Source organism: Jaculus jaculus, chromosome 20, assembly GCF_020740685.1.
Source record: "Jaculus jaculus isolate mJacJac1 chromosome 20, mJacJac1.mat.Y.cur, whole genome shotgun sequence".
NCBI classification, from domain to species: domain Eukaryota; kingdom Metazoa; phylum Chordata; class Mammalia; order Rodentia; family Dipodidae; genus Jaculus; species Jaculus jaculus.
This window is the reverse complement of record NC_059121.1, coordinates 18,692,889-18,714,833: the sequence shown is the minus strand read 5'-3', so window position 1 is coordinate 18,714,833 and position 21,945 is coordinate 18,692,889. Positions and strand designations below refer to the sequence as shown.

General features: G+C 41.8%; 1 protein-coding gene and 1 pseudogene across 3 annotated transcripts in view; both read right to left on the bottom strand.

Annotated features, from left to right (window-relative positions):
* The window catches only part of Pde4d (phosphodiesterase 4D), a 1,345,132-nt gene that overhangs the window by 645,368 nt on the left and 677,819 nt on the right, over positions 1-21,945 (bottom strand). The gene's annotated exons all lie outside the window — the stretch shown is intronic.
* LOC123456317 lies at positions 13,565-13,646 on the bottom strand (annotated as a pseudogene).

Sequence of the window (21,945 nt, the reverse complement as noted above, 5' to 3'; positions counted from 1 at the left end):
TTCACCTATGTATCATTACAATAGAGATGTGTGTGTGTGTGTGTGTGTGTGTATACGTAATTTTCCCACCATCGAAACAAGAGCTTTCCCTTTACTATTTTTATTTTATTTTATTATTTTATTTTATTTTATTTTATTTTATTTTATTTTATTTTATTTTATTTTATTTTATTTTATTTTTGGTTGTTTGAGGTAGGGTCTCAGTCTAGCCCAGGCTGACCTGGAATTCACTATGTAGTCTCAGGGTGGCCTCGAACTCACAGTGATCCTCCTACCTCTGCCTCCCAAGTACTGGGATTAATGGCGTGTACCACCACGCCTGGCTTGCTTTCCCTTTACAAAATTGCATTTTTTTTTTCTGATGTCTTTTGGCCATTTCTTGATTAATCTGGCTTGTAGAAATACAGAGTGCTGACACGGATGGATTTCATTAGGGAGTTTCTGCTACGGTACCACTGCTCATAGTTCCAGGGTCATAGTTAAAGCCACGTTTAGCTCAAACATCTCATGTTTCTATCAGAAAACAGCAAAAAAGACTATTAAGTATTTCTTAGTTCCTATTTGCTAATTATTACCATTTTAAGTATAGTAACCAATAAACAGAAAAGGCTTTACAAAATAGTATTAATCACTGACACTATAAGTAAAACAAATGTTTTGTGGAAGAGGGCAAGCACTTTCTTAGGTATCAGACACAGAGAATTACATGATACAAGAGTGGTTTATTTCATGGGAGAAGACCAACTATAGTCAAAAGGAATGGACCCACTTAAAAGATGTTTTAATCTTCGCTACCTCATAGAAGCTAAGATGAAGAGAGCATTTATTTGTGGCCACGGGTTTATACGAGAGACACAGGTTATTGGAGTGGGAGTCTTAGTTAGCTCCCCAAAATAGTTGCTGATCACCCTTCCGCCTACTGTTCACATCTTTGCAGCCCCTCCTCCATTCAGGGTTCTTTTTATCAAGTAGAAGAAATAATGGTATATAATTTTAAGATCACGTGTGTGTGTGTGTGTGTGTGTGTGGTTTTGAGATTCTCTTCTCTTTTCACTCTCTCGGCTCTCACTCCATCACATTGCTCACAATACTGTACAGACTGAGGCCTGCCAATGACCACATGGGTCACAGGAACAACAGTGAGGGGTGAGATGCTTTCAGCCCAGAATCACAACTTAGGAGAGAACGTTGCCAGAACCACTAACTAGTAACAGGAAACCTTGAGCCATTTATAAGTGGCTAATATGACTGCTGGGTGGGTATGCTGAGGGAATGAATAGACTGTCATGCAAGTAAAGTTACAAGGAAAGAGGTGTGACCAGCATCTCAGTTCTCTAAGGCATATGACAGGATCCTACTTCCTAAGAATTCTGGCTTAGTCATTTTACTTAGAATAATGAAATGTGAGCAATGTGAGAAATGATATTTATCTCCCAAATGTGCAAATGTATGCACACATGCTTGTCTTGTTATTTTGAAAGTCACTATGACTTGAATAACCGAAAGAAAGACATATACCGAGAAAGAAAGAAAGTACAGAAAGAATAAAGGAAGAATAAAAAGAAAAAAGAAAGAAAGAAGGAAGGAAAAAAGAACGGAGGAGAAAGGAATAAAAGAAAGACATAAATGATACTTTCTGGGGAAAGCATTAAGAACCAGTATATAATATACCCTCTACTCTGTGTTATTGACTAGGAACTTCAGAGATAATGATCTCCCACATTAACTATTTCCCTAAATAAAAAGAATAGCCTTCTTCCAGTCCCCATCAACATCTAGTAAATAGATAGAATTACTGAAAAAATACATTTTTATTGTTTTAAGCAACTGAGATTTTGTAGGGTGTTCAACATTGCAAGGCATACCCTGTCACCAATACAGAAAGGAAGAATTCTCAGCCATGAAGTCGGAGATTCCTGAAAACTATCATGATTTTTATCAGCACATGCATGATTCCAGTCATAAGCTGGACATGCAGAGTGTTGTACTTCAGAACAGGAAGAATTATTTTCACTATATTCCTAAAAGTTGACAGATGACAAAGCCCAGCTGTTGGCTTCATTTGGGAGGATCAGAAGTGAGAAGTGACTAATGTACAGAGATGTTCAAGGTACAGCACAGACCATTAGTATTGGAACATAGTTGCTGGTGACTGCTGCTCTTGAGAGATCGTGAAAAACGGGTTGAGATCACTGGTAGGCAAGAGTCCTGTTTCAAGTGGCAAGCTAGGCAGATCCACCCAGGGTAACTTCAAGGTGCTCCTAAGAGCTTTAGACATACTTAAGTGATGAAGGTTGTATGAGCCATCCTTTTGATATTTGAGAAATTAGCAAGAGTTACTGAGAATAACAAGTTAATTTTTAACCGCCTGCTTAGAGATTATACACCTAAAACTCTATCACTTTATTTTTCCTTTACATATTTAGTTCATTATTAATTATCGTTGATTTGTATAGATTCATCTCCTGTCCACTCATGTATGACATAGCATTGTATGGGTCTAACTTGACCATGTCTCAATTTAGGAATTCAAAATCTTTCAGAAAATGGGTAGAAATGGAATCTAGACTTCAATCGACACATAGAAGCCATGGTAGGGAATTCATATTTTTTTTTTTTTTATTAAAATACATGGTGGAAGGTCATTGAGCTCTCAGGGTGACATCATGTCAACATAGTTGATTTAGACTATTTGGGCTTCTATAACAAGATGCCGTGAACTAGATGGCTGGCCTTCAAGAGGAAGATATGGCCATGGTTCTGGAGACTACAGAGCCCAAGATCAAAGAACTGGGCTAGTGAAGGGTCTTGTCTGGGCAAGGAGGATATTCTTCTATCCACCATGATTCTGCATGAGGAAAGAGGGCCTTTTCTTAGGCCTCTTTTATAAGGGCAAAAGTCTAATTGAGAAGGGTCCTTCCTGTATCATGTGATTACTTCCCAAAGGTATATTCATAACCTCACTTTCAGGGTCAGACTTAAACATCAACATATAAATAAGGGGTGGGGTGGGTACAGGGATTCATGCAACAGCACTCTTTAACATCCAACACTTACTTTCTTCTATCTATTGGTATCATTCTCCAACTTTTTTTAAGCACTTGTAGTACATTAATTTATATGTCTGTCTACTTTTTTTCTCCAACTTAGACACAAGCTTACAATGGGAAGATTCAAAGTAATGGTCATAATTGTACACACCATCTCTAGAACACACAGTGACTGTTATACAGGAACCATTCCATAAATATTTGTAGATAGAATAAACCAGGACAAGCAAAAGAAAAAATAGGATTATTAAGATTCATTGATTTCTAATTTTACAATTCTGAAATTACCTTGATCTCCCTTTGGCCCACCTGCCATTCTGACTTAAAAGAAGTTTTAGAATGAGTTGTGGGCCAAGTCATCTGCCTTTGTAAGACATGATTGATCTTTGGGGGCTTTTTCAATCCAATTTGGGTAACATAACAGCCAAATCTATCCACATCACTAAACTCAATCAGCCCGACTGTCATTCTTTCTCTGATTCTATTTAGAATGTGCAATGAGCCACTGGATTCCACTTCCTAAAAACTGATTTCCCTAAGGCTTCTGTTCTATTATTTTATCAATGCCCCTGAGGTCAGAAACTATGATATTATTTCTCCTCTCTGAAAAGTACAACATCTCATTAAAACTTCTTCTTAGAAAGCCTGAAGATTTCTGCAGAAATTCAAGGAAGTTTCAAGGATCATGAAGGACCTTTGGCTTGCTATCAGCCATATTTAGTGCTCTGAGAGCAACAACAGAGTCAAGTTCATTAATGACACAGAAATAATTAATTCAACATGTATTCTGATTGGCAGTGGCTTTTTTTAGATTAAAAAAAAAAAAGATTTGAATGAGCTTTTAAAAATGCTTGTTCTTGAGCTGGGTGTCGTTGTACATGCCTTTAATCCCAGCACTCGGGAAGTAGAGGTAGGAGGATTGCTGCGAATTCAAGGCCAGCCTGAGACTACATAGTGAAATCCAGGACAGCCTGGGATAGAGTGAGACCATTCCTCTCAAAAACAAACAAACAAACAAACAAAAACTACTTGTTCTTTCCAGGCATGGTGGCTCACACCTTCAATCCCAGCACTCAGGAGGCAGAGGTAGGAGGATTGCCGTGAGTTCGAGGCCATCCTGAGACTGCATAGTGCCTTGAAACCCCACCCCTCAATAAAACTTATTCTCATTTTGTTTTATATTTTAATTTTGGGGGGTGGGGGATTTCAAAGTAGGGTTTCACTCTAGCCCAGGCTGACCTGGAATTCACTATGTACTCTCAGGCTGGCCTTGAACTCACAGTGACTCTCCTACCTCTGCCTCCCGAATGCTGGGATTAGAGATATGTGCCACCACCACACACAGCCTCATTTTTCTTTTTATATCCAATAACCAAGTTGCATTATTATATTGTTGTATGGATATGGACAAGTCCTTCCAATACAAAAAAAAAAAAATCACATTTCATACTTTTGTTTCTAACAAAGGAAAGAAATGTGGGGAGCAATCGTTCATTCACTTAACAAATATTTACTGATTACATCCTAGGACCTGCTACAGAGGCTGGGTACCTACTGATGAATTCTGAACCGAGCGAAGTATGCATCAGAGCAAGGGGCAGAGGTACAGGCAGTTCCAGTTGCAGTGTGAAGCACGTTATCGCCAGAGTGGCTTTTGCTTCCAGCACTCAGAGGATAGAAGAGCAGTGTCACTGAACCTGTGCCCAGCCAGGTACAGCTAAATCAAAGCTGAATAAATTTAAAAAAAATTAAAAAATATATATTTAGGAATTGCTGTCCTGGTACGAGATGGCCCACTCTGTTGATGTTGAAGAGCTGACTGTGTGTGAGAAAGTGTTGGGACAAGGACTAGCGATCAGGTGGAAAGATAAGAGGTCAGAACCAAGCTGGAAGCAATGGAGCTGGTAGGAAATTGCCAGGATCTGGATTTTGAAAAGAGAGTTGGCGGGGCTTGCCGATGGGTTGAATGGGAAGATGTGGGAGATGGCTAGGCGTCAAAGATCATAGCAAGGGGCTGGAGAGATGGCTTAGCGGTTAAGCGCTTGCCTGTGAAGCCTAAGGACCCCGGTTCGAGGCTCGGTTCCCCAGGTCCCACGTTAGCCAGATACACAAGGGGGCACACGCGTCTAGAGTTCGTTTGCAGAGGCTGGAAGCCCTGGTGTGCCCATTCTCTCTCTCTCCCTCTATCTGTCTTTCTCTCTGTGTCTGTCGCTCTCAAATAAATAAAATTTAAAAAAAAAAAAAAAAAGATCATAGCAAGGTTTGGCTGGAGATGGGGAAGACCCTAGGAAAAATCATGTTTGGTGGGAATGACCAAGACCCTTGTTCATTTTATTTATTTAGTGGAGACAGAGAAAGGGGAAGAGAGAGAACGAGTGCACCAGGGCTTCTAGTCCCTGCAAATGAACTCCAGATGCATGTGCCACCTTGTGCATCTGGCTTACATGGGTCCTGAATAATCAAACCTGGGTACTTAGGCATCACAGGCAAGTGCCTTTGCTGCTAAGCCATCTCTCCAGCCCAAGATTTTGATGTAGAAGTTTTCAGGCATAGCATTCTGTCACTTGCAGTTTTGCTTTCCAGAGTTTGCAGTGACACGCCATGGACCTCTGAAAACACTAAATGGCACGTTCTAGAAATAAGGAAGTCACAAGTTTAGAAGGGTGTAGCATTCTGAGCATAGGGAGGCATCTCTCGCTTCATTCTCCCTCTGGCCTGCATCTCCTCGTGTCCAGTGTATTCAATCTGCACGGGCTACCTACCGGCTAGTCCCTTAGCAGCTATTGTGGTTGTTAGGCAGACTCCTCTGTCTTTCTCTGTCTGTCACTTGCAAATAAATAAATAAACATTTAAAAAGTGGGTCCCTAAGCTTCGCAGACAAGCCCCTAAACTGTTAGGCCATCTCTCCAATCCCATCATTTCTTACTTCCTGCCCTGATGGAACTAATCCAGCCATGGGTTAGTATCACAGGGCCTTGTTCAAGGCAGCCCAATGATAGTGTTGCTAACGATTTGTATGTACCCCTCCCAAAAAAGGTTTGAAGTCCAAAGTTTCTACTCAATTAAACAAAACTTAAAAATTTTAAAAAAAGCATGGAGTACTTCATTCAATGAAAAAGGTGGCAGTTCTGATATAATAAGTAAAGAGACCAACACAGAGAAAAATCAACTCCTACCAAATCAGAGAGCCAGAGCCTCAGAGACCCCCAACACCTCATCACTGAAGCAGACCAACAATGAACCCAACATGGCTCAGGGAAATTTTGTGGAAGAGGGGGCGGAAAGAATGTCAGAGCCACATGTTGGGTCATGATATGCAGAGACATTTATTGTACCAATAACGGTGGGCTAACTCCACAATGCACAACCCATAGACATCAACAAGGAGGGGCCAACAGGGAGGGGGTAGGTCATGGATGAGCCTAATAATGGTACCAAACTGACTGTATTTGCTGAATACAAAACTAATTAATAAAAAAATTTAAATAAAAAAATGGAAAGAAAAATAAAAAAAAAATTAAAAGGAGGAAAAAAAAAAGAGAAAGCAATCATATGAGAAGTTGGTTAAGATTCATTGTAAGAATGGATCCTCTAGCTGTGAAAATATGGAGAAGGAAAAATCATCTCACACTCGTATTGCATCTCAAACTGCAGAACAGAATACATGGCCTGGTGAATGGAAGTAGCAAAGGTATCAAATGTATGGGTGGGAGATGACAGATACGTTCACCGTGGAGCTAGCTTCCTTTGCTGGCATGCACTGATGTTCTTACAGTGTATCACTGGAGGGTGGAGCAGTTACTTAGCAAAGGCAAGAAGAGAGCTGAATGTAAAGACCTGTGTTCAAAAGACGTGTCCAGATTGGTTACATAAAAGGCAATGATGGGCTGGAGAGATGGCTTAGAGGTTAAGCACTTGCCTATGAAGCCTATGGACCCCGGTTCGAGGCTCGGTTCCCAAGTCCCACATTAGCCAGATGCACAAGGGGGCGCACGCGTCTGGAGTTCGTTTGCAGAGGCTGGAAGCCCTGGCGCGCCCATTCTCTCTCTCTCCCTCTATCTGTCTTTCTCTCTGTGTCTGTTGCTCTCAAATAAATAAATAAATAAAAATGAACAACAAAAGAAAGGCAGTGACATACAGACTTTAAAGTCGCTCAGTGACATGAGACACAGGGGGTAGGCATAGAGGACACAAACAAGAACACAGACTAAACTTGGCCATGCCCAGTGGGTGAGATGTGTTGGGATCGATGAGCAAACGGCCAAGGAGACTATTGGGCACTAAGAAGGAAGATGCGTTGAAGTCTGAGGGAAGAGAGTTCCTTCTTGGGGTGGCCCTAAGCATCACCATAAAGACACACTTGCTCTGTCACTTTCACAAGGTTACGGCACTCATACTTCAATCACATCATCCGAATTTGCACCAAACTTAGTTCGCACATTTTAGAGAGTCTCACTGATAAAAGAAACAAAAGAAGGAAGACCAGAAATCTGCAAGATTAATTGATCCTGCATCTGTGTGGCAAAATTAAATTATATTTCGGCAGCCATCAAATCACATCAGTAATGCTACACAATCACAGCTATCTTAATGTTTTGCTCAATTAAAAATATGAATAATTTAGTTAGAGTTACAGAGAAAAACAGTTTTCATCCAATTTTGTTGCACATTCATACAAGTTAAATTTATCCCCAGGAAGCTCCATCATTTAAATAAATCCTGGCTCACCCTTTGCTTTGTTTTTAATATTTTATTAATTTATTTGAGAGAGAGAGTGAGGCAGATAGGGAAAAAAAAAAAGAAAGAAAAATTAGCCATGCCAGGTTCTCTAGCCATTGCACACAAACCCCAGATGCATGTGCCATCTTGTGCACCTGGCTTATGTGGGTCGTGAGGAATCAAAAGTGGGTCCCTGGGCTGGAGAGATGGCTTAGCGGTTAAGCGCTTGCCTGTGAAGCCGAAGGACCCTGGTTTGAAGCTCGATTCCTCAGGACCCACGTTAGTCAGATGCACAAGGGGCACATGCGTCTGGAGTTCCTTTGCAGTGGCTGAAGGCCCTGACATGCCCATTCTCTCTCACTCTCTCTCTCTCTCTGCCTCTTTCTCTCTCTGTCACTTTCAAATAAATAAATAAACATTTAAAAAGTGGGTCCCTAAGCTTTGCAGACAAGCCCCTAAACTGTTAGGCCACCTCTCCAATCCCATCATTTCTTACTTCCTGCCCTGATGGAACTAATCCGGCCATGGAGCACACGTTCGGGGCAAAAAACACTCTCCACTTAAATTAGTCCCACAGGAATAGGCCATTTTAAATGCAAATCTGTATCATCAGGAAGACAGTGAATCATGCTGGACTAAGCTTCTTATTTTTATGGAGAAAAACTAGAACTGGATTGTATGCCAATTATAATCATGCCCGCCTTTATATTACGATGGACTTGTATGTTTGCTTTGTCTAGGTTCTTAAATAAAATCAAACTGAGGACTGGAGAGATGGCATAGTGGTTAAGCGCTTGCCTGTGAAGCCTAAGGATCCCAGTTCGAGGCTCGATTCCCCAGGACCCACGTTAGCCAGATGCACAAGGGGGCGCATGCGTCTGGAGTTCATTTGCAGTGGCTGGAAGCCCTGGCACACCCATTCTCTCTCTTACTCTCTATCTGCCTCTTTCTCTCTGTCACTCTCAAATAAATAAATAAAAGTCTTTTTAAAAAAATCAAACTGAAAGACTTCTTACAAGAGAGGGAGAATTCAACAAGTGCCGGGGGTATGCTGAGTCCACTTCCCCACATACAAGAAACAACAATGAAGGTACAAACATTGTTTTCTTTTTCTTTTTTCTTTTTTTTTTTTTTTTTGGTTTTTCAAGGTAGGGCTTCACTCTAGCTCAGGGTGATCTGGAATTCACTATGCAGTCTCAGGATGACCTTGAACTCACAGAGATCCTCCTACCTCTACCTCCAGAGTACTGGGATTAAAGGCATGCACCACCACGCCCAGCTACATTGTTTTCTTTAAAGCACTTGCTTGCAAAGCCTGATGGCCCAGGCTCGATTCCGCAGTGCCCACATAAAGCTATGTGCACAAACTGGTGTATGGGTCTGGAGTTTGTCTGCAGTGGCAGGAGGCCCTGGCATGCCCATTCTTTCTCTCTCTCTCTCTCCCTCAGTCTCTCTCTGTTTCAAACAAATAAAGTATTTAATATAAAGATAATAAAGTTCACTTATATAATTATATGGCATTATGTGCTTAGAAATAATTTTCAAGATCATCAAATATTAAACAACACACAAGGATTAATTCTTCATGGTTTCCCTTTAGTGGATAAACATGACTTTTTTATTGACTGACAATCTTTATATTTACCTAATGTATTTTCGTCATAGCCCCTCCCGCTACCTTTTCTTGACCCACTCTCCCATGCCCCTCCTGCTGAACCCCATCTTTTCCAAATCTAGTTCCTGTTGTACTTTGATATGTTTTGTTGCTGCTGTGGATCTTTCTTGTGCGTGGGTGTGACTCACTGGGTTTAATTTGGGTTGACTTCATAGACCAACGGGTGCATTAATCATCAGAGTATGTAGGTCCTAGCAGTTCAAAGGTCCAGGAGCAATATGGAAGAAGAAGCAGTGAGAGCCAGACAAGGGGAGGAATGCTATGTAACGTTGATGTTCAGGCATGGCATGACCACCGCACTCTTGAACTCACAGGACCTGTTATAGCCTGCCCAAGAGCAAAGCAATATTGGGCCCATCAGCATTCCATTGTGGACCCGGAGGGAGGATATGAGACTTATCTTTAAATACACAGATCCTCAAGCCACTGTAATGATTCTCAGATAGAGTTATTGAAAATGTGACTTTTTTTGTTCATTTTTTAAATTTATTTATTTGAGAGCAACAGAGAGAGAGAGAGAGAGGCAGATAGAGAAAGAGAGAGAATGGGCTCACCAGGGCCTCCAGCCACTGCAAACGAAATCCAGACGCGTGCGCCCCGTTGTGCATCTGGCTAACGCGGGTCCTGGGGAATCGATCCTCAAACCTGGGGTCCTTAGGCTTCATAGGCAAGCGCTTAACCGCTAAGCCATCGCTCCAGCCCGAAAATGTGACCTTTTTAAATGTCTATATGCCAAGCTGGAGTGATGGCTTAGCAGTTAGGCTACTTGCCCGTGAAGCCACAGGACTCCGGTTCGATTCTCCAGCACCCATTTAAGCTGGATGCACAAGGTGGCACATGTGTCTGCAGTTTGTTGGCAGTGGCTAGATGCCCTGCTGCACCCATTCTCTCTCCCCCTCATACATAAAATAAAATAAAGTACCTGGATTTCATTAGTTTATTCATATAGGTTAGACCAACATTTTGATTGTGGAAGTTATGAATCACCATGAAGGTTTCCTAGGCTATATTAGACAAAATGAAAGTGATCCACACAGTGAGCTTGAATTCTGAGCAGTTCTGGTACAATATGACCCACTGTTTCAGGATTTTCTTTTTAAAGCCTGAAATGGCCCCAGAAATCTTAATGTATCTTGGACATTCTATATCTCTCCATGACAGTTTGATGAGTCTGGTGTAAATGAATCAAAGGCACATGGATTAAATTCCCCATGAAACGCACATGACCATGAAACACTTAAAGAAAAGTTTTGGCAAAGAATCCACAATGTTGTTTCTGACCTTCCAACGCATCCAGAATATTGCAATAGGCATATAAACTCAGCACATTCAACATAAGAAGAATAACCAAAAGTGCCCATCTGATTTGTTTGGATGTCAGCTGGCTTCTGACCATCTTGAACTGGGAGAAACAGCTGGCCAGCCTCAAAACTGACATCCTGGCCTCATGACTTTAGTATGTGCTCATTTTAAACACGTCTAACAGGCTGAACATTTTTAGGCAGCTGAGTTCATATGCTCGGCTGGCTACTTAAATGATCATGAGGCAAAATGCAAGGGTATCTGGTCGTTTTTGATGTATTTCCTAAGTGATGATAGAAGCCTTCAAAATCGCTCAGCAGTCGGGCGTGGTGGTACACGCCTTTAATCCCAGCACTTGGGAGGCAGAGGTAGGAGGATCGCCATGAGTTCAAGGCCACCCTGAGATTATAGAGTTAATGCCAGGTCAGCCTGGACCAGAGTGAGACCTTACCTCGAAAAACCAAAACCAAAACAAAACAAAAAAAATAGCTCTGCAGGGTCCTAGACAATGGCACCCCAAGCCACAGCCATTAGGTAAACAAAGCGGCAATGCCTTTGACTTCCAACAAATAATAGACACGTCTGCAAACTTGCTAATGTGCTTGAAAATGGGTTCTAGATTATGATTTAAAGAGCACAGCCGATTCTCGCCCATTTTGTCCTTATTTCACTTCCCATACAAACCCATTTTTTCAATTGTGAGGAATTCAGCACTTTGCATTTTGGAAATGAGCCAAGTATCGATGTGGTCAGATTTATGACTCCTCAACCCATTAGAAATCATAGCTTTGTTATAAATATAACGTAGCCACTTTCCAAACTGGTAAGTTCCTATTGGATTTAAGCACAACTGCTGTCTATAAAAGTCTATTTCCAGGTCTGCTTCTTTGACGGTGCCCGGCTCCCCACAGTACTGTGAGGGATCCTCCTTAGTGGTGAACTCTATCACTGGCCCTTGTCACTAAGTTTTATGCTAAAATGTGAACCTCAAATTGAGCAAACCAAATGTTTCAAATGGGAATGGCAAACATGCATGTCATCACCTTCCTGTGTGGAGTTTGGTATACAGTTACTCCTCGAGAAATCATGTTTCTATTTCAGTTACTGTTCTGGGCATTTTAAGAGCTATGATTAGTGCAGGAAAGTATATGTGTGCAAATATGTGTGATTGTGTGCGTGTGTGTTTATTTCCAACTAAGATAATCAGGGTTTTAATTGGTCAATATATTACTTGGGCCTTTAATGGTGTGTTAAAGGTTTTAGTGGAAGGCTGGAGAGATGGCTTAGTGGTTAAGCGCTTGCCTATGAACCTTGAGGATACCAGTTTGAGGCTCGATTCCCCGGGACACACGTTAGTTAGCCAGATGCACAAGGGGGTGCATGCATCTGGAGTTTGTTTGCAGTGGTTGGAGGCCCCGACATGCCCATTCTCTCTTTATCTGCCTCTTTCTCTCTCTGTCTGTCATTCTCAAATAAATAAATAAAAATAAATTTTAAAAAAGATTTAAGTGGAATAGAAAATATTTGTCTATAAGACAGTACTTTTTTTTTCCTTTTTGTTTGTTTTCAAGGTAGGGCCTCAAACCAGCCCAGCCTGACCTGGAATTCACTATGTAGTCCCAGTGTGGCTTCAAATTCACAGTGATCCCCCTACCTCTACCTCCGAAGTGCTGAGATTAAAGGTATGTGCCACCATGCCAGGCTATAGAGAGAATGGACTTGCCAGGCACTCTAGCCACTGCAAACAGATGCATGAGCTACTTGTGCATCTGGCTTTACGTGGGTACTGGGGAAGCAAACTTGAGTCTTATGTTTTGTAGGTAAGCACTTTAACCTCTGAGCTTTTTATCCAGTCTAGAGACATTGTACTTTAATCACTATATTCTCTTAAAATTTAAAACAGTTTTTGGCTGGAGGGATGGCTTAGCGGTTAAGGTTTTTGCCTGCAAAGCCAAAGGACCCAGGTTCGATTCCCCAGGACCCATGTTATCCAGATGCCCAAAGGGGTGCATGCATCTGGAGTTCGTTTGCAGTGGCTGGAAGCCCTGGTGTGCCCATTCCCTTTCTCTCCTTCTCTTCCTCTTTCTCTGTTAAATAATTAAATAATAATAATAATAATATTTACAAAAAAACAACAGTTTGCTTTGTTTCCAATCAATCTTATTTGGTATCGATATCATAACTAAGATGTATAACTTCCAATGTGCTGAACAGGCTCATTGTAGGTAGGTAGATTTCAAGCCTTTGCTTATGAATAAACTAGGAAAAGAGAGATTTGCAATGACTGTGGTTCCCTGCCCCTTATATCCTACCTTGAAGAGCTCAAATGGCAAACAAGTTTGGTACCTCCATATAATAAAAGCAATTTACTTACTTCTGTTCTGCAAACACCCTAGCCAGCCTTACGTAATGCAGAGGGGTGTTAAGTGAGAGATAAAGATTTTATGTATGTATGTATGTGTGCATATATATAAATATATGTATATATGTGTGTGTGTATATATATATGTATATATATATTCATATATATATATATATATATGAATGTCTGACAATGGTAATGCCCTGACTAGAAACAGAGCATAACTGCACTTCGTTAATTCACACTTGATAGGGGTTGGATTGGATTTCTCACTGGATGCAATTCATATGTTGAAGTCCTAACCACTTGGACCTATGAATGTGACTTTTTAAAAAATTCAGTTCAGGTATCATTAGATAATATCATATTGGAATTAGGTTGTCCACTATCCAAACTTACATGTTCTTTTATCTTTTTTTTATTTTTTTAAGGTATCACATGAAAGGACAGACATACACAGAGGAAGTTTCATGGCAGATTTATTGGTATTACATGAAAAGTAACAAACTACAGAAATGATCCCTGAAAGTCTAGTCTTATGAGAAGTAATTTCCATAAGCTGGCCTACAAGGCTAGAGTGAGGGCAGGAGAGACGGCTTAGCAGTTAAGGTGCATGCCTGCGAAGCCTAAGGACCCAGGTGTGATTCTCCAGGTCCCACGTAAGCCAGATGCACTAGGTGACACATGCATCTGGAGTTCATTTGTAGTGGCTAGAGGTCCTGCCACACCCATTCTCTCTCTCCGTTTGTCTGCCCCCCCCCCGCTCTCTCCCACACACTCTCTCTCTCTTGCTCTGTCTCAAATAAAAATAAGTAAGTAAAATTTAGAAAAATCCTACAGAGAGTCCAACTTAGCCACCTCAGAGGAAAAGTGTCCTGAGGACCTTGGATTTTTTTTTAAATCCTGAACTGTGAGTCTGTGCATTCTGGTTCTTTGAACTTCTCAGTCTGTGGTGCTTTGGGATTTTTAGCTCTTTCATGTCACTGAAATGCTTTTCCCCAAGCAATGGCTTCTCTGTGTGTCTCCAAGCTTGTGCTGAAATGCTGACCTCCCTCACTTGAAACCTCTCTCTCTCCATTATCTCCTTCTGATTTGGTTGTTATTAATTCAGAATGCCCCTTCCCATTTCATTATATTGATTTTACCATAGAGGATTTAAAAAAAAAAATTCTACAATGAGTAAGATTTTCTGTACTCAATGGGAAAGAGACATAATGGGGCTGGAGAGTTGTCTTAGTGGGCAAGGAACTTGCCTGCGAAGCCTAACAGCCCAGTACCCACGTAAGCGAGATGCATAAGTTGGCATGGTGGTGGGTGTGTCTGGAGTTCGTGTGCAGGCATTGTCTCTCTCTCACACACACACACACTTTTCCCCTCTTTCTCTCTCTAATAAATAAATAAAGAAAATATTTAAAAAGAAAAGAGGCATAATGTATGGGGCAGCACAGTTTAGTGCATGCTCTAAGTATGGGTATGCTCCTAGGAGTCTGTCAAGCACTCACTTGGCCGATAGAAATGCTAATGAGGCAGAAGGAATCATTATCCCTTTAATGAGACACGTGCTTAAACCTCTCAGCCACTCCCTTGGTACAGTTGCTCCTGGCCCCTCACTGCTAAGCTTATCCACTTTTCAGAGGTCTAGCTCCAAAATCATAACTTTCCAGCACCCACACTGTTTCTTTACTTACAGGTTTGAACTTCTAAGCATGCCTGCCCTGACACTTGGAGCTTTTCCACTTTTTTGTTCCAGCCCCTGACCCAGCAATCTTTCTCTCTCTCTTTTATGGGAAATACTTCCATTCTCAGGAGGAGTCTTTTTCTATATTTTCTAAATTTTCCTTAACACAGCCTTCTTTTTGTCTTTCATCTCCTTCTCCACTTGCGATGGAAATTGTTTATAGATGTAGCTAGAATGCAAATGTAGAGCTTAGATGACTCGCACGACAGACCAGTAACCATCTCGTTTGCTGTGGGGGCGGCTGCGTGAATATGAACAGGGCACCATGGCAGAGAGCCCTTGCCCACCATTGCCCAGACCCGTCTTCACCCTCAGCACTGCAAACAACATCGGTTTGTCTCTCAAAGCAGGCTGCACATCAGGGCCATGGGGGAAGTTCTTGAAAAGTGTCAGTTCCTGAGCCCACTCCTTAGTATTTCAGACTCAAAAGGAATAGCATAAGGAGAGGGCTGTTGTGTTTTTCCTGGGCTTTGTGGCTGACTTTTTAACTTGTATGGCCACACGTGAACACCCCTGAGATGCAGCATGGAAATGGAAACGGCTGAGAACAAAGTCACTCTCATTTCATAGATGTATAAAGGAGCAAGGATAAAGAATTGAGAAACCGGAGAGATGGCATAGCGGTTAAGGAGCATTCCTGTGAAGCCTAAGGACCCAGGTTTGATTCTCCAGGTCCCATGTAAGCCAGATGCACATGGTGGTACATGCATCTTGAGTTTGTTGGCAGTAGCTAGAGACCTGCCATGCCCATTCTTTCTCTCTCTCTCTCTCTTTCATAAGTAAATTAGAAAAAAAAAAAAAAAAAGAACTGAGAAACTGGAAGCAGATCACTGGGAGTCATGAAAATAATGATCCTTTTAACAATAAAGCGTAGTCTCTGCTCTTCAAATGCCTGCAAGATTGAAGGAAAGACTATAAAAATTTCTGTAGGTTCAAACCAAAAATTGCCTGTGTCTTGTCAGGAGAAAATGTAAACTTCAGGGTCAAAGTGAAAACCCTTTGAATGAGAAGAGGAGGAAAGAAGGCTATAAGCAGAGAGGAAGGAAGGTCAGTGAGTGGGGAAGTATTATTTATTTATTTGTAAGCAGAGAGAGAGAGGAGAGAGAGAGAATGGGTGCATCAGAGGCCCCAGCCACTGCAAACAAACTCCAGATGCATGCACTACTTTATGCATCTGGCTTTATGTGGGTATTGACTAGGGACTCAAACTCTGGTCATTTGCCTTTGCAGGCAAAGTCCTTAATCTTGTCTTAACCGCTAAGACGTCTCTATAGCCTGAAAATTCGTTTTATGTTTGACTTTGCCTTGTTTTCTGAGGGTAGTGTTTTCAGGATGTGTAAATAGGAATGATGAAGGACTAAAGGACCAAGCACCTGGGGAAGGTTGGTGCCCAGAGGGAAGTGACAGGTAAAGGCAGCTGAAAAGGCAGGCGAAGCTCAGATATGGAAAGAGCTTTGGGTGGAAAACTGCATATAAAAACAACTAGAGAATCAAATGGAGAATCTGGCAATGGGGACATTTGGGACGAAAGGGCCCTGAATCGCAGTGCCACCAACCTCCTCCTTTTACTTCCTTTGGAGATCCTAGCGGAGAGGTGCATGGAGAAGAAGTCTGCTTTATAGGTTTTCTCTGTGACTACAAAAGAACAACGGTCATAGGCTTGGCAGGGAACTATCGGGTCACTGGATCGGGAACGCCATGAGAGGCGCCCGTGGAGATGACACTGTATTGGGTGTGTGTGGCGGATGTAGCGTATGAGGGCATGAGCTTCTGGTTCCAGCGCTGAATGGAGGCAGTTTTGTCAGAAAACAGGATCTAGAGTGTGGCTGGAAGGTCAGTAACTAAGGTAGACATGATCAATGAATTCAAGGAAGGTGAAGAAAGAGTAAGATCTTCATTTCTCTTGATATGCGTTAGGGTTGTAACAGGGTGCTTAGGGCCCAGGAAAACCTCTGGAACCAAAACCCTATTTGTTTCCCCTAAGTTTAATCAAAGAATTGGTTTTAAAGAAATGAGAAGGATAATTACTAAATTCTTATACGAGGGAAGTACAGAGCCAAGGAGAGGCACCCGTGTGGCTAGAGATCCCACATGGAGGGTCTGGAAAAACCATGGAAAGAAGAGAGGAAAAAAGAAAGTTCAAGGAGCTCCTGCCATGTGGGGAGCTGGAATGGGTAAAGGAGCCCATGTGGAGAGTAAGGGCTGGGGGGCCTCCCTGATGGACCCCCGGGGCCAAGCTAGCCTAGGCCCAGCCAAAGGAAAATCTCACCCACTGGTGGAAGTTCCCAAGTCGTCAGAGGGCCTGTCCTCCCCTTCCAAAGTTATTTATAAATAAGATGTGTGTGTGTGCGTATTTTTTTTTAACATATCCATTTGAGAGTGACAGAGAGAAGGAGACAGAGAGAGAGAGAGAAAGGGCGCACCAGGGCTTCCAGCCACTGCAAATGAACTCCAGATGCATTTGCCACCTTGTGTATCTGGCTTACGTGGGTCCTGGGGAATCGAGCTTCAAACTAGGGTCCTTAGGCTTCACAGGCAAGCGCTTAACCACTAAGCCATCACTCCAGCCATATATATATATATATATTCTTCTAACCTTATTGTAGTGGACTGTCTTTTTGTCTTCTGGCCTAAGTGAACCAGAGGGTCAGGTGGTCGGTTAGGACTAGGGGCTGTCTCAGGAAGAGGCTAGCCCTGACACAAGTTCCAGGGGCCGAACTTGACCGACCACAGTGTTCAAATCCTATGAGAGACCTCCCTCCCAGGAGGGGTCCTGGCTGTCTGTGGAAAAACAGGCCAAGGGAACTAGGAGACAGATAAGAAGGCAGATCACCTTTGATTCCTATCAAAGTTCAGACTTTCTTGCCTTTTTACTTTCAGGGGTCCAATCACCCTAACTGCGCTCCCTCTCCAGATCACCTGTGAGCTACAAACTCTCCCAGTGAGCAGGTCCAAGTGAAACAGGATCACGTGCGGATAACCCCAAACATGAATCTTTTTAAATTGAAAACCACAGAACCCAGTTGTTGATTGTTTTGCTTAAATGGACTCAAATCATTTAAGATGGGGAATAAAAGGTTTGGGTTGTAAGACTTTTACCCTGGGGGGGGGGAACAGAGAGAAAAATGGCTAAACAAATAGTCAGCCCTGAGTTTCTGGGATGGAGAGATGTCTCAGTAATTAAGGTGTTTGCCTGCAAAGCCAAAGGACCTGGGTTTGATTCCCCAGTACCCACATAAAGTCAGATGCAGAAAGTGGAGCATGCCTCTGGATTTCATTTACAGGAGGCTCTGGTGCACTCTCTCTCTCTCTCTTCTTTTCTCTGTCTCCCTCTGATTACAAATAAAATAAAAAGTAACATTAAAAAAAATTAAGAGTTCTCAAAGTCTTTTGATATCTTGTGGTTTATTATTCAAAGATAAATGAAACTAACATAATATTATTACATTTCTTTTTAAATCTACTTTTGTTTTTGCTTGTTTGGTTCTCCCACTCTCTCTCTGTGTTTTAAAATCTTTTATTTTTGTTTTTTGATGTAGGGTCTCACTTTAGCCCAGGCTGATCTAGAATTCACTGTGTAGTCTCAAGCTGGTCTAGAACATCACATCCTCCTACATCTGCATCCTGAGTGCTGGGATTAAAGACATGCACTACCACGCCCAGCTTCCACTCTTTTTAAAACAATATATTTTTAAATTTTATTTTTCTTTCTTTATTTGAGAGTGACAGACAGAGAGAGAAAGAGGCAGAGGGAGAGAGAATGGGCATGTCAGGGCTTCCAGCCACTGCAAACAAACTCCAAACACGTGCGCCCCCTTGTGAATCTGACTAATGTGGGTCCTGGGGAATTGAGCCTTCAACCAGGGTCCTTAGGCTTCACAGGCAAGCGCTTAACTGCTAAGCCATCTCTCCAGCCCTCAAAAAATATTATATATATATATATATATACATATATATATATATATATAATATTTATTTATTCATTTGTTTATTTATTTAACAGAGAAATAGGAAGAGAGAAAGAGAATGCCAGGGCCTCCAGTCACTTCAGATGAATTCCAGATGCGTGTGCCCCCTTGTGTCTCTGGCTTACATGGGTGCTGGAGAGTCAAACCAGGATCCTTTGGCTTTACAGGCAAACGTGCCTTAACCACTAAGCCATCTGTCCAGCCCTCCTTCATGTCTCTTGGACTGAGCACCTTCATTTGGTATGCACAAACTAGAAAGCCAGTTAGGTTCCTCTTGTCACTACGGTGACCCCGAATCTCTGAGTTGTAAGTTTCTATAGTTCATCCAGGTGAAAGTTTTATTCTACTTCATTTCATTTTGAGTATTTAAGACATGTTTATTTTGGTGTCTCCATTCCTTGCTTTAATACATATGAGCTTCCATTTACTACTTGAGTTTGGTAGACAGACTTTTAATTTGGAGTAACTGAATAGCTACCCTGTAGATTTACAGTTCTTAATGGAACCTTTAAAACTCTTTAAATGCATAGTTCTACCTCTAAACTGCAAAACTTTAGGGATGAAGGCTTTGAATCTGTTCAGAAGGCAAACCCGGCTGGCCCATAAGTGATGCTACCTCCTCGAGAAGCATCGAAGCAATGAGTGGCTGTTGCTTGGAACCCCGGCCAAATTCCTAGTAAGATCTTGTTGATTAAATTTGAGAGGCCAATGCCACCCCACCCCCCTTCTTTTTTCCTGCAGTGAAACAGCTCACCTCTTTCCAAAGAAGTCTAGTCACAGACTGTCATGGTTACAAACAAGTAGTCATAATGCTGCTCTAACCTTGGGTTTTAATTTATCAATAATTCCTGGTATTCGGGGTTCAAGACTCTGTTTCCTGATTGTCATCCTGGCCAGTCATCCATGAAAAGGGAGATGTTGCTAAATCAGGCTAGGAAATAGTTGAAGCCAAGTTCTCAATAATTTTTTTTTATGGGTCCGGAAAGATTTCTCGGCAGTTCATGCACTGACCTACAATGCCTAACTACCTAGATTCAATTCCCCAGTACCCACATACAGCCAGACACACAATGTGGTGCATGCATCTAGGGTTCATTTGCAGAGGCTAGAGGCCCTGGTACACCCATATACCCATTTTCTCTCTCTCCCTGAAAATAAATTAGCAAAATATTTTTAAATGCCCCAAAAAGTAAATGAAATCTAAGAAATGGACTATAGACTCTGGGAATGAACAATAATGATTTAAACCTTAACACTATAGTTCAGAACTTTCATATATTAGAAGTCATTACTTAATATCAGTTATTTTATCTGACATTTATAAGAATTGTGACAAATATTGCTTCTTTTAAAAAGAAAATGGTTTAAGCTGAAAAATAAAATAAAATTTGTCCAAATTTAAAGCTGAAGTTAAGTGGTTCACTAGATTTGAGGTTTAAGTTCAGATCAATTGGCAAAGAGTTCCGTCAACTCCACTGGGTTTATAAAGATAGAAATTTACAGGCAAATGCATATTTATGTATGTATATGAGTATATAGGCTTGCTTATTCATGTTATGAGAAAAAAAATCTAATTTTACAGGATTATACTACTTTGGTAAATGTTAATAACAATGTAAGATAAATTTAGAAGGTCTTATTTTTACAGTACTATTAAAGTCATAACAGAGTTATTACTGCAAGCAAAATAAAAATAAAACTGGCACTCAAATGATGGCTCATGCCAACAATCTCAGCACAGGAAGCCTGAGGAAGATCATGGGATCAAGGCCAGCCTGGGTTACAGAGTAAGATCCTGTCTCAAAATAAAATGAAAGTGGGCTGGAGAGATGGCTTAGCAGTTAAGCGCTGGCCTGTGAAGCCTAAGGACCCCGGTTCAAGGCTCGATTCCCCAGGACCCACATTAGCCAGATGCACAAGAGGGCGCACGCGTCTGGAGTTCTTTTGCAGTGGCTGGAGGCCCTGGCACTCCCATTCTCTCCCTCTCTCTCTCTCTCTCTCTCTCTCTCTCTCTCTCTCTCTCTCTCTCTGTCGCTCTCAACTAAATAAATTTTACAAAAATAAATAAATAAAATGAAAATGAGTAAAATAAAGAAAAAACAAATGTGGCCCCAATGTAGGACCCCAGACTTCCAAGTACACTGGCACTGTGTAGATCCTCTCCACCCAAGTTCAGGTCTCAAGTCTAAGATACTGGCGACCTGCGTTTTCACCATCATCATAGTGGCCTTTCTTTTGTTTTGGGTCCATGCTGATTTCTCTCTTTCTTCTTATTTTGTACCCCAATCACCCAAACTAGAAGACAGAAGTCCCTTCAACCCTTGCCTCTCCAGCGCTGAATCTCAAGGAAGCCAGGCTGACCGTAACCATGCCAACTACGACCTCCACACCCACTTTGAAATGCCCTGAGTCATTAGTCACAGCTGAGTCACCAACCTGCTCACAGTCAACGGCACATCTGCGTACCAGCCGCGTACTGGGAATTGCCAGGGCACCATTGCCCCAAACTCCTGACTGGTTCTCTGGGGTGGTTCTAAATCTATCTAAGTCCCCAGTAAGCAGCAGTTCTCTTCTGTCTACCTGTCCCACTCCCGATTCCGTCTCTGTGAGTGCTCTTCAAGATGACAAGTTCCCTGGACTTGCACTTTCAATATTCCATTGACATGAAGATGTCGCTGGTCATGAGGCACATCATCAATTTCTTAGCCGACATGGGCGGGGGGGATGAACCCTACCTTATTAACTAAGCACCTCCAATTGTATGACTCACCCTCAGTTCATAAATGTTAAAATACTAAAGTAATGTTTTTAAAATATTGAATATCCTTGTTCACACCACGATTTAGCATTCTGCTACCAAGTTTTCTGTGAGGTCTTATCAGTTAGCATCCTGTACCATGTTGTCCAGCTGCCTTGTCTGTGAAGATGGAATAGTTTGAATATCTTTTGTGCCCAATTCTACGTAACCCCATCTTCCCATGGGCTGCATTTTCTTCCTGACAAAGCTTGGATTGCTGCTGTCAGAAACAACCTAAATTGTGGTGACAGATTCCTCAAGGTTCCCTTTCTCTTCATTTTGCAAAGCCAAGGACTTGGTCACCTCCAACTGTGCTCCAGAATTCCTGTCACTC